This window comes from Anolis carolinensis, unplaced genomic scaffold, assembly GCF_035594765.1.
Source record: "Anolis carolinensis isolate JA03-04 unplaced genomic scaffold, rAnoCar3.1.pri scaffold_15, whole genome shotgun sequence".
NCBI lineage: Eukaryota > Metazoa > Chordata > Lepidosauria > Squamata > Dactyloidae > Anolis > Anolis carolinensis.
Genome location: NW_026943826.1, coordinates 11,852,399 through 11,867,034, shown reverse-complemented (window position 1 = coordinate 11,867,034; position 14,636 = coordinate 11,852,399). Strand labels below are relative to the sequence as shown.

General features: G+C 38.4%; 1 protein-coding gene across 5 annotated transcripts in view; it reads left to right on the top strand.

Annotated features, from left to right (window-relative positions):
• Positions 1-14,636, top strand: part of camta1 (calmodulin binding transcription activator 1) — a 195,240-nt gene that overhangs the window by 901 nt on the left and 179,703 nt on the right. The gene's annotated exons all lie outside the window — the stretch shown is intronic.

The window sequence follows — 14,636 nt, the reverse complement described above, 5'->3', positions numbered from 1 at the left end:
CCATCAAATCCCTCCCAGCAGATGGCCATCCAGCCATAGATAGGATAGATATAATATTATTGATGAGTATGATCAAATCCTCAATTTGGAAGAAACCCCAAAGGCCATCCAGTCCAACCCTATTCTGACATTGCAAGGAAGGCACCATCAAATCCCTCCCAGCAGATGGCCATCCAGCCACAGTTTGGATACATAACACTATCGATGAGTATGATCAATAATTGTATATACATATAATATTCATAATATTATATTGTAATTTGATATAATACTAATAGTACAATATAATAATTGCAAGAAAGACACCATCAAAGCCCTCCCAGCAGATGGCCATCCAGCCATAGATAGGATAGATAACACTGTCTATGGGTATGATCAAATCCTCGATTTGGAAGAAACCCCAAAGGCCATCCAGTCCAACCCTATTCTTACATTGCAAGGAAGGCACCACCAAAGCCCTCCTGACAGATGGCCATCCAGCCACAGCTAAACACTATATTTATTTATTTACTACATTTATATCCCGCTCTTCTCACCCCGAAGGGGACTCAGAGCGGCTTACAAATCAAATGAACATACAATATATTATTAGCATAGCATAATATAAGCATTAAATTACTATATTGTACTATATCATTATATGGTAATATTATTAGTAATATTACACTTAATATATAATACTAGGAGACCAAGTGGGCGGAGCTTAGCCTTCTAACTGGCAGCAATTGGATAAAAACAATTATTCCTCTCCCTCTAATTAGGACTTTATTTTTCTTTTCTTTTTGTTGTATCAACCTAGAGGCATGGATGAGGGGTTGTGCTGTCAATTTTCGAGGTTGTGGGGTGTTTAGTTTTGTTGTTTTGTCGGTTGCCAGGATTCCATCACTTTTTTATATATATAGATATTATTATTATTATATTGCATTATTATTAGTATAATATTGTATTCCATTATAATATTATTATCAATATTATATGTATATACAATATATTATATAATTATACATTATTATAAATTATATATATATGTATATAAAATTAGCATATAATATATTCCATGATAGATCTATCATAGCATCCTAGAGTCCAGAAGGACCCCTCAAAAGCCATCCAGTCCAACCTTATTCTGCCATTGCAAGGAAGACACCATCAAAGCCATCCCGACAGATGGTCATCCACCCACAGCTTGGATAGATAACACTATATTCCATGATAGATCTATTATATTAATAATAATATTATGATGTAATACAATGTAATAATAATTATAATACACTATTATAATTGTATATTTATATTACATGCAATATTACTAATAATATTGCAATACAGTTGTATAATATAATATCACCATCAAAGCCCTCCCTACAGATGGCCATCCAGCTACAGCTAGGATAGATACTATATTCCATGATAGATCTATCATAGCATCCTAGAGTCCAGAAGGGCCCCCTAAAGGCCATCTAGTCCAACCTTATTCTGCCATTAAGGACACCATCAAAGCCTTCCCAACAGATGGCCATCTAACTCCCCTCCAAACATGGAAATTATATTGAAAATTAAGAGAATCCTAGAGGTGGAAGGGCCCTCCAGTCCAACCCTATTCTGCCATAGAGGAAGGCAGCACTAAAGCCCTCTCAACAGATGGCCATCTTACTTCAGTGTAAAATAATAATAATAATAATAATAATAATAACAACAGATGGCCATTTCACTTCTCCTCCAAAGATGGATTTCCATATTGAAAATTAATAGAACCCTAGAGGTTCTATTCTGCCATAACGAACGGCACCACCAAACCCCTCCCGGCAGATGGCCATCCTACTTGTGTAGGAGAAAGATGCGGGGAAAGATGGATATCTATATTGGGGGAAAGGTGGATATCTATATTGAAAATTAATAGAATCCTACAGTTGAAAGGGCCCTCCAGTCCAACCTTATTCTGCACTAAAGCCTTCCCAACAGATGGCCATCCTACTCCAGTGTAAAATAATAATAATAACTTTATTTTTATACCCCGCCACCATCTCTCCGAAGGGATCTGGGGCGGCTTACATGCGGGACCGAGCCCAAAGGATACAACAAAATATATAAACTAAAACGCAGTTTTATAATACATATAACAATCTAATTAAACAATTGAAACCAGCAAGGTATAAAAACAACATTAAAATGAATCAAAACCAAACCTCAACAACCAGTAACCAGGGATATGGCGGGTTTATCAGGATTAGAGAGATCTGTGGAAGGACTTGTGCAAGAATAGCAAGAATACTATTCATCCAACCCTATTCTCCATAACTGAAGACACTGTCAAAACTCACCCGACAGATGGCCATCCAACTTCTGTGTAACTCCCACGTCCAAAGATGGATCTCCATATTGAAAATTAATAGAATCCTAGAGTTGGAAGGACCCTCCAATCCAACTCTATTCTGCCATAAAGGAAGACACAATCAAAGCCCTCCCAAAAGATGACCATCCGGTTTCAGTGTAAAAAAACCCACACATATCCCCAAGGATGGAGCCCCTATTACCACCCATCGCATCCTTGAACGATTCAATATTGGAAACCCATCATGTTGGAAGGGATCTCCCAGATGGCCCTTCAGTCCAATAATAATAATAATAATAATAATAATAATAATAATAATTTTATTTTTCTATCCCACCTCCATCTCCCCACAGGGCCAAGCCCAAAAACAAACAATAAGCAAAGTAAAATACATGTAAAAACAACAACCGAATAAAACACATTAAAAATAAATAATACAATATAATAACAGTAAACTCTGCCGTAAAGGAAGGCACAGTCAGAGCCCTCCCAACAGAGGCTGAGAAGGAGACTCTATTGTACTTTACTCAGAGTTTTTGCACTAATCACCCTCTTTACGTAGCAATTGATGTCTTGGTTTTAAATATTGTTATGTAGCTATGCTATTGTGTTTTAAATTCATGGACTATATGTTAATTTATGTTATGGTTGGTTTGTTTTCTCATGCAAGCCGCCTCGAGTCCTTTCGGGGAGATGGAGGCGGGGTAGAAGAATAAAGTTGTTATTATTATTATTATTATTATTATTATTATTATTAGTATGATACAGCAAACAAAATAGATATGCTGGATTATTATTATTATTATTATTATTATTATTATTATTATTATTATAATATTGTGCTATACTAAGTTTTGTTGGCTTCGACTCGGTCTGGACTAAGGTTTATGTACAAGGTTTTTGTGGATAAATGGCTCAAGTATTTTGTATTGTTTTAAATCTGTTTTTATTCTTTGGTATTGTTGTGTATTGGCATCGAATTCTGCCAGTTTTGTAAGCCGCCCTGAGTCCCTTCGGGTGAGAAGGGCGGGATAGAAAGGATGGAAATAATACATAAATAAAGTAATAAATAAAATAATAAATAATACTAATAGTATAATTTATGGTATGTATATATAGCTTGTAAGCCACCCTGAGTCCCCTTTGAGGTGAGACGGGTGGGATATAAATGTCGCTAATAATAAATAAATAAATAATACTAATAATATAATTTAATGTATGTATATATAGCTTGTAAGCCGCCCTGAGTCTCCTTTGGGATGAGAAAGGCGGGATAGAAATGATGGAAATTATTATTATATTGTGCTATACTAATAATATAATTTATTGTATGTATATATAGCTTGAAAGCCGCCCAGAATCCCCTTTGGGGTGAGAAGGTCGGGATAGAAATGTCGCTAATAATAAATAAATAAATAAATAATACTAATAATATAATTTATCATATATATAGATATAGATTGTAAGCCGCCCTGAGTCCCCTTTGGGGTGAGAAGGGCGGGATAGAAATGATGGACATTATTATTATTATTATTATTATTATTATTATTATTATTATATTGTGCTATACTAATAATATAATTTATTGCATGTATATATACCTTGTACGCCGCCCTGAGTCCCCTTCGGGGTGAGAAGGACGGGATATAAATGTCGCTAATAAATAATAAATACATAAATAATACTAATAATTTATTGTATGTATATATAGCTTGTAAGCCACCCTGAGTCTCCTTCGGGGTGAGAAGGGCGGGATAGAAATGATGGAAATGATGGAAATTATTATTATTATTATTATTATTATTATTATTATTATATTGTGCTATACTAATAATATAATTTATTGCATGTATATATAGCTTGTAAGCTGCCCTGAGTCTCCTTTGGGGTGAGAAGGGCGGGATAGAAATGATGGAAATGATGGAAATTATTATTATTATTATATTGTGCTATACTAATAATATAATTTATTGCATGTATATATAGCTTGTAAGCTGCCCTGAGTCTCCTTTGGGGTGAGAAGGGCGGGATAGAAATGATGGAAATTATTATTATTATTATATTGTGCTATACTAATAATATAATTTATTGCATGTATATATAGCTTGTAAGCCGCCCTGAGTCTCCTTTGGGGTGAGAAGGGCGGGATAGAAATGATGGAAATTATTATTATTATTATATTGTGCTATACTAATAATATAATTTATTGCATGTATATATAGCTTGTAAGCCGCCCTGAGTCCCCTTCGGGGTGAGAAGGGCGGGATATAAATGTCGCTAATAAATATATAAATTATTATTATGATGGCCACAAACCTATGGGGATAAAGAGGCGGATGTGACCCAAGGCTATGGAGATGTTTGGTCCAAGCGTCTGTTTTGGATGAGGCCGGAGAGCGGAGGTGGTCTGCTGTCTGGAAGAAGGATTTGTGGGCAGGGAAATTTGGACGTGATTCTAAAAATGTCCTTATATGAAGGATTATTCTGCTGAGGATTCTTGGAGGATATGTTTCCGTCGTTGGCGAAACGGGTAAGGAGCTACAGCCTGAACGGCGTACCTGCATTGTTGTGGTTCTTGGTGGCGAGAACCACAAGGGACCGTGGTGGCCTTTCCTGGTGCCAAGGTGAAGTGGCCTGGCCACCTGTTCTCCTTGGGACCAGGAACGGCCACCACGGTTCCTCTTCCTCGGACCTTTGTCCAGGAATGGGATCAGTTTGTCCCCGAACCATGTAGGGTTGTGTAGTTTGGTCATCCTTGGCCACAAAGGAGAGGAGGTTCAGAAGGACCCAGGGGAGATGTTTGTGGTAGAAGGACAGCAGTAGGACCTGCCGCTTTCTGCTTTCTTTGAGAGGACGGAGCTGTATTTCTCTGCTTGACGTGGGCAGAGCTGAATGTTTCATCGCTCCTCTGACTGCTCATCCCTCCGCTTCTGGAGGCAGAGGGGGCTGCTGTGAACATATGCATGCAAGAAGGAAACGGAGCTGCTGTTGACACAGTGGACCTTCATAGCGGGACACGCTCCATTCCCGTCCCTTCTTCCTTGGGATGAATGTGGAGCCTTTTGCAAAGAATGTGATGCATGGGACGGCTGTTATCCGCCATGAGTCCCTAAGGAGAGAGGGCGGTCTAGAAATGAAGTTTTATTATTATTATTATTATTATTATTATTATTATTATTTGAAACACAACAAGATAAGTCCACAGCAGACACTCTGCTCGCTGTTGTATTGGATCACACGTCCGACACTTTCCAAGTTGTTATTATTATTATTATTATTATTATTATTATTATTATTATTATTATTTGGAACACAAGATGAGTCCACAGCAGACGCGCTGCTGGCTGTTGTATTGGATCACACATTGGACACTTCCCATGGTTCTAGGACTGTGTGATGTATCATGTATTATTATTATTATTATTGACACAACGATGTTGTATGACACAGCAAACAAGATAGACATGCTGGATTTCGTTTCACAAAACCACAAGTCGAACACTTCCCAAGTGTCTAGGACTGTGTGATGTATTTTCGGATGATGCGTGCAGATCCCAGTAGGGTGGCCTTTTGCAGTTGGCAGATCGTAATTTTGTCAATGTCTATTGTTTCCAAATGCCGGCTGAGATCTTTTGGCACGGCACCCAATGTGCCCATCACCACCGGGACCACCTGCACTGGTTTCTGCCAGAGTCTTTGAAGTTCAATCTTGAGGTCCTGATAGCGGCTGAGTTTTTCCTGTTGTTTTTCATCAATGCGACTGTCACCTGGGATGGCGACATCAATTATCCAAACCTTGTTCTTTTCCACAACTGTGATATCTGGTGTGTTGTGTTCCAGAACTTTGTCAGTCTGGATTCAGAAGTCCCACAGTATCTTATTATTATTATTATTATTATTTGAAACACAACAAGATGAGTCCACAGCAGACACTCTGCTGGCTGTTGTATTGGATCACACGTCGGACACTTCCCAAGTGTCTAGGACTTATTATTATTATATTTATTATTATTATTATTTTATTATGTCACAGCAAACAAGATAGATATGCTGGATTTTGTATCACAATCACATGTTGAACACTTCCCAAGTGTCTAGGACTGTATTATTATTATTATTATTATTATTATTATTATTATTATTATTATTATTATTATTTGAAACACAACAAGATGAGTCCACAGCAGACACTCTGCTGGCTGCTGTATTGGATTACATGTGGGATACTTCTCAAGTTTCTAGGACTGTGTGATGTATCATGTATTATTATTATTATTATTTGAAACACAACAAGGTAAGTCCATAGCAGACACTCTGCTGGCTATTGTATTGGATCACACGTTGGACACTTCCCAAGTCTCTAGGACTGTGTGATGTATCATGTATTATTATTATTGTTGTTGTTGTTGTTGTTGTTATTATTATTATTTGAAACACAACAAGATGAGTCCACAGCAGACACTCTGCTGGCTGTTGTACTGGATTACATGTTGGATACCAAGTGTCTAGGATTGTGTGATGTATCGGCGAATAATGCATGCAGATCCCTATTACATGTGTTGGATAATCCAGAACGTTGGATAAGTGAGACTCTACTGTATTATTATTATTATTATTATTATTATTATTATTATTGTTATTATTATTTTATTATGACACAGCAAACAAAATAGATATGCTGGATTTCGTATCACAAAATCACAAGTCGAACACTTCCCAAGTGTCTAGGGCTGCAAGGATCAGGCCTTCTGTCTCCTTCTTCAGAGCCAGAGCCAGGTCTTCTCCTTATCAGCTTTTCCTTCAATTTTGTCAAGGAACTTTCCATGCAATGTTTTGTTGTGCCAGCTGTCAGCTCTAGTTTGTAGTGCGGTTTTCTTGTACTGGTTTTTTTGTCTGCTGTGCTTTGAGGAGTTTCTGATTTTTGACTTCAGTCAAAGCAGGTTCTTCACTTTGCTCGACATCTTCTGCCAGGGCATGTTCTTCTTCTTTGACTGCTTGTTTTACTTGTAAGAGTCCTCTGCCCCCTGATCTTCTAGGCAGATACAGCTGGTCAACATCACTGCGAGGGTGCAGTGAATGATGAATGGTCATAGCCAGGTCTTCTCCTCATCAGCTTTTCCTTCAATTTTGTCAAGGAACTTTCCATGCAATGTTTTGTTGTGCCAGCTGTCAGCTCTAGTTTGTAGTACGGTTTTCTTGTACTGGTTTTTTGTCTGCTGTGCTTTGAGGAGTTTCTGATTTTGGACTTCAGTCAAAGCAGGTTCTTCACTTTGCTTGACATATTCTGCCAGGGCATGTTCTTCTTCTTTGACTGCTTGTTTTACTTGTAAGAGTCCTCTGCCCCCTGATCTTCTAGGCAGATATAGCCGGTCAACATCACTGCGAGGGTGCAGTGAATGATGAATGGTCATAGCCAGGTCTTCTCCTTGTCAGCTTTTCCTTCAATTTTGTCAAGGAACTTTCCATACAATGTTTTGTTATGCCAGCTGTCAGCTCTAGTTTGTAGTGCGGTTTTCTTGTACTTATTATTATTATTATAGATAAGCCATTCAGGTAAACAAGGTTTTCGCTGCCCAGTTAGGAAGTGTTGGTGGGTGAGTGGTGCACATGCAGATGCTTCAAGGCCCAACGCCTGCCACCACCATGGAAGAGTGTTGTGCTCAATGGCTTCGGACAGATGTTGCGAGGACTGCCTTCCTTCCTTTCTTCCTTCCGTGCCCGCGTGGCTGGCGTGGGATGCCGCTAGTCCCTCCCCTCCCTTCCCACCCTTCTCTCCAGTCCTGGCTTCGCATGGGCATGCAGAGCTGGGAGCCCCTGGATGCTGGGATGCGTCCTCTCCCCCGGCTCCTCTGCCAGGCAGAAGCGTCTTTCCGGAGGCGGCCGAGTGGGAGGTGAGGCGTCATCCACTTATTACGCTCAGAGCCTGCCTTGGGTTTAATAGTACCGATAGTGTGGTCCCCCCCCCCCCCCCCCCCCCAAATCCCTGTCTGTCAATCTTTCCCACTTCTCTCTGCCTTGGAAAACGAATTTATCAGTGGATTTCTGTATTTACGTCTCCCTATCAACCTCCGTCCATGTCCAGGCTGCCTATGTTTTGGTCTCACTTGACCCCAACTGTAGGAGGTGATGTTAATCTCAAGTATTTTGGTGTTTGACATTTTTAATTTCCATATATTTGAGGTTCCGGTCAGGCTTGAACAGTATTGTGAGTCCAGAGGCCTGTTTAAGTTTAGGTCCAGCCCAAAACCAAGCCAAACGTGATATGCTTGAGATAGGAAAGGCAAAGAATATGGGCCATCCCAAGGCTGTCCATTTTTATTATTATTATTATTATTATTATTATTATTATTATTATTATTATTATTTATTTACTACATTTATATCCCACTCTTCTCACCCCGAAGGGGACTCAGAGCGGCTTACAAATCAAATGAACATACAATATATTATTAGCATAGCACAATATAAGCATTAAATTACTATATTGTACTATATCATTACAGTAGAGTCTCACTTATCCAACATTCTGGATTATCCAACACATTTTTGTAGTCAATATTTTCAATGCATTGTAATATTTTGGTGCTAAATTCATAAATACAGTAATTACTACATAGCATTAATGTGTAATGAACTACGTTTTCTTTCATATTTGTTGTATAACAGGATGTTTTGGTGCTTAATTTGTAAAATCAAAACCTATTTTGATATTTAATAGGCGTTTTCTTAATCTCTCCTTATTATCCAACATATTTGCTTATCCAACATTCTGCCGGCCCGTTTATGTTGGATAAGTGAGACTCTACTGTACATGGTAATATTATTAGTAATATTACATTTAATATGTAATGTATAATTAATATTATTATATTGTATTATTAGTAGTATAGTATTGCATTCCATTATAATATTATTATAAATATTACATCTATATACAGTATATTATCTATATATATAAAAGAGTGACGGCATCACGGCAATTCACAAAACAACAAAAGTACAGGCCCCCCAACCTCAAAATTTGACAACACAACCCATCATCCACGCCTCAAGGTTGATACAACAAAAAGAAAAGAAAAATAAAGTCCTAATTAGAGGGAGAGCAATAATTTTTTTTATCCAATTGCTGCCAGTTTAGAGGGCTAATCTCTGCCCACTTGGTTGCCTAGCAACCAGCCAAGGGACAGCCAGGTTTCAGTTAGGGGACAGGCAGATTTAGGCCTCACTTAGACTTCTTCCACAGATTATCTAATTTGCACTGGATTATATGGCAGTGTAGACTCAAGGCCCTTCCACACAGCTATATAACCCATTTATAATCTTATATTATCTGCTTTGCACTGGATTATCTTGACTCCAGACTGCCATATAATCCACCTCAGTGTGCATTTTATACAGCTGTGAAGAAGGGGCCTCAGATAATCCAGTTCTGAGCAGATAATATAAGATTAGAAATATACAGTAGAGTCTCACTTATCCAACGTAAACAGGCCGGCAGGATAAGTGAATATGTTGGATAATAAGAAGGGATTCAGGAAAAGCCAATTAAACATCAAATTAGGTAATCGTTATACAAATTAAGCACCAAAACATCATATTATACAACAAATTTGACAGAAAAAGTAGTTCCATGCGCAGTAATGCTATGTAGTAATTACAGTAGAGTCTCACTTATCCAACACTCGCTTATCCAACGTTCTGGATTATCCAACGCATTTTTGTAGTCAATGCTTTCAATATATCGTGATATTTTAGTGCTAAATTCATAAATCCAGTAATTTCTACATAGAATTACTGTGTATTGAACTACTTTTTCTTCCAAATTTGTTGTCTAACATGATGTTTTGGTCCTTAATTTGTGAAATCATAACTTAATTTGATGTTTAATAGGCTTATCCTTAATCCCTCCTTATTATCCAACATATTCGCTTATCCAACATTCTGCCGGCCTGTTTATGTTGGATAAGTGAGACTCTACTGTATTTACAAATTTACCACTAAATTATCACAATGAATTTAAAACACTGACTACAAAAACATTGATTATGAAAAGGCAGACTGCGTTGGATAATCCAGAACATTGTATAAGCGAATGTTGGATAAGTGAGATTCTTCTTTAATATGAAATAATTACTGGGATAGAATAATGCAGAACAATATAATCTCTAAAACCAGGACAGTAAATAAACAGGGGAATTCCACACAGGAAACAATCAGGGCCAGCTAACACCTCCCAACAAAGTATTCCCATCATCAAAGTCTGGCAAATCCTCTGTTTTCTCAGGGCCACAGACAGTAGAAGCACATAAAATATCGCAAACAATACCACTCTGAAAACAAGGGAATTCCAGACAGGAAACAATCAGGGCCAGCTAACACCTCCCCACAAAAAATTCACTCAGGGAGGAAACAGCCAGGCTTTAAAGCTGCAAGGGCATTACATCCTAATCATTTTTCCTAATTGCAGCATTCATACTTGCCTCCAACAAACAAAAAAAACCAATCAGAAATATTATATATTCACAACCTTTAGGAAATAATATCCCCTGATGGCGCAGCGTGTTAAAGCGCTGAGCTGCTGAACTTCTGGACTGAAAGGCCGCAGGTTTGAATTGGGGGACCAGAGTGAGCCTTTACTGTTAGCCCCAGCTTCTGCCAACCCAGAAGTTCAAAAACATGCAAATGTGAGTGCATCAATAGGTACTGCTCCGGCGGGAAGGTAACGCCGCTCCATGTAGTCATCCCACATGACCTTGGAGGAGTCTACGGACAACGCCGGCTCTTCGGCTTAGAAATGGAGATGAGCACCAACCCCCAGAGTAAGACACAACTGGACTTAATGTCTGGGGAAAACCTTTACCCTTGACCTTAACTACCACCAATTCCTCAATACTTTATTTCCCAGACCACCAGACTTCGCCATAGCAACGTGTGGCCGGGCACAGCTAGTATTATATATGATTGTAAATTATATTGTATATATATGTGTGTGTGTATATATATATATATATATATACATACTTACTTACATACATACATACATAGAGTAGAGTTTCACTTATCCAAGACTCGCTTATGCAATGTTCTGGGTTATCCAACACATTTTTGTAGTCAATGTTTTCAATATATCGCGATATTTTGGTGCTAAATTCGTAAATACAGTAATTACAACATAACATTATACTGAACTACTTTTTCTGTCAAATTTGTTGTATAACATGAAGTTTTGGTGCTTAAGTTGTAAAATCCTAACCTAATTTGACGTTTGATAGACTTTTCCTTGATCCCTCCTTATTATCCAACATATTCGCTTATCCAACGTTCTGCCGGCCCGTTTATGTTGGATAAGCGAGACTCTACTCTATATCATATTACAATATAATATTATCAATATTATATGTATATAGAATATATTTTATTATATATGATTGTAAATTATATTGTATATATATATATATCATATTACAATATAATATTATTAATATTATATGTATATACAATATATTATATATGATTGTAAATTATATTGTGTATATATATATATATCATACTAGCTGTGCCCGGCCACGCGTTGCTGTGGCAAAGTGGTGGTGGTATTGGTATTGGTTAAAAATTGTTGTGTAATTTTTATTTGACGTCATTTGTATTTTTAAATTATTTTTATTGTAAGTTATGTTTTTATTTATTATATTTTATTATTTTCTTGCATTATTTTTAGTTATTTTCTGTTATTATAGTATTTTATTGTATTAATTTTTTAGTGTTTTTAATTATTTTTAGTGTTTTTTATTATTTTTTATTGGGTTGCTAGGAGACCAAGTTGGAGGAGCTTAGCCTTCTAACTGGCAGCAATTGGATAAAAACAATTATTCCTCTCCCTCTAATTAGGACTTTATTTTTATTTTCTTTTTGTTGTATCAACCTAGAGGCGTGGATGATGGGTTGTGTTGTCAAATTTTGAGGTTGTGGGGCCTGTAGTTTTGTTGTTTTGTTGGTTGCCGTGATGCCATCACTCTTTTATATATATAGATTGCAATATAATATTATTAATATTATATGTATATACAATATATTATTATGTATGATTGTAAATTATATTGTATATGTATGTGTGTGTATATATATATAATTATTTCACCGGTGAGTGTTTCTTTCGTCGTGGCTTGGAAAGACTGGCTGAGTAGGTTCATAAGCAATTCCTGTGGGTGGAAGAGGTTAAAATGCAGTAACTTCCCAGTGGAAGTTGCCTGGCGAGAAGATAGCTCAGAAAACCGGGAGCGGATCCTTTTATTACGTATCCACAAGGGGGTAGTGATGCACTGTCAGAGATATTCAGAGCGGGGAATCTGGACTGATCCCTTTTCCGAGAGGGAAGGAGAAAGGTGGCATCTTAAGTTAACAATAAAGGGATTTTATAGACTTTGGAAAGTGACGCAGTTGGGTCCATATCATCATCAAGGGATCCGATATAAGATTGTCTCTTTGCACACTGTATCCGGAGACGTGGGATGCGATTTGGTGTTGGAATTTTCCATTTATTCGTATACATGTGTCGGAAACTTTGGCCAGAATAGGAGGACTTCTGTTGCACTCCACTGCTGTATTTCTTTGATTCTAAGGGATGCTTTCCTCCCATATAAACATCTATTATCCTAGAGTTGGATGTGAATCTGCTGTGTAAGTTCAATGTGGGAGGAGGCTCTGTGGTAGCGAAGCTGTTTATCTGCATGAGAAAGAAGCCCAGCATGGAAATAAGGAAGTATAAAGGCAGTACACAGCAGCTATGTGACTCTGCTGAGTTGGATGTGAATCTGCTGTGTAAGTTCAGTGTGAGAGGAGGCTCTGTGGTAGCGAAGCTGTTTATCTGCATGAGAAAGAAGCCCAGTGTGGAAGTAAAGAAGGAAGTATAAAGGAAGTACTCAGCAGCTATGTGAATCTGCTGTGTATGTTCAGTGTGAGAGGAGGCTCTGTGGTAGCGAAGCTGTTTATCTGCATGAGAAAGAAGCCCAGCGTGGAAGTAAAGAAGTACACAGCAGCTATGTGAATCTGCTGTGTAAGTTCAGTGTGAGAGAGGAGGCTCTATGAGAGCGAAGCTGTTTATCTGCATGAGAAAGAAGCCCAGCGTGGAAGCAAAGAAGAAGTATAAACAATGTGTGTGAGCCTCCAGTGTGTAAAAAAAAGCTCCTGTGAGAAGCTGCTGTGTAAGTTTGTTGTGAGAGGAGGCTCTGTGGTAGCGAAGCTGTTTATCTGCATGAGAAAGAAGCCCAGCGTGGAAGTAAAGAAGTACACAGCAGCTATGTGAATCTCCTGTGTAAGTTCAGTGTGAGAGGAGGCTCTGTGGTAGCGAAGAATGAGAAAGAAGCCCAGTGTGGAAGTAAAGAAGGAAGTATACAGCAGCTATGTGAATCTGCTGTGTACGTTCAGTGTCAGAGGACGCTCTGTGGTAGCGAAGCTGTTTATCTGCATGAGAAAGAAGCCCAGTCTGGAAGTAAAGAAGGAAGTATAAAAGAAGTACACAGCAGCTATGTGAATCTACTGTGTAAGTTCAGTGTGAGAGGAGGCTCTGTGGTAGCGAAGCTGTTTCTCTTCATGAGAAAGAAGCCCAGTGTGGAAGTAAAGAAGTATACAGCAACTAAGTGAATCTGCTGTATAAGTTCAGTGTGAGAGGAGGCTCTGTGGTAGCGAAGCTGTTTCTCTTCATGAGAAAGAAGCCCAGCGTTGAAGTAAAGATGTATACAGCAGTTATGTGAATCTGCTGTGTAAGTTCAGTGTGAGAGGAGGCTCTGTGGTAGCAAAGCTGTTTATCTACATGAGAAAGAAGCCCAGCGTAGAAGCAAGGCCACATGGGAGTGACAGAGTGGGGACAATACAGGGAAATGGGAGTAAATGGAGAACCCCGACGCTGGCATTATCCTCTTCTTTTTCTTCGTCCTGCTCCTTTTCCTGCTTCTTTTGTTCCTCCTGTCAGAAATATTAAAAATTAGCTAGGTATTTTTAATTACAATAATATGAGTCAAGCACTGAAAGGGTTAAATAAGCTAACGTCATCCTGAGATGCTCCAGTGTGAAGGCTGCTGTGTGTAAAATAAGCTACTGTGTAAGTTCAGTGTGAGAGGAGGCTCTGTGAGAGCGAAGCTGTTTATCTGCATGAGAAAGAAGCCCAGCGTGGAAACAAGGAAGCTTCAGCGAGAGAAGGCCCAGGTTTAAGGCATCATTTGTGAAGCTTCAGTGTGAAGGTTGCTGTGTGTAAAGCTACTGTGTCAAGCTTCTGTGTAAGTTCAGTGTGAGAGGAGGCTCTGTG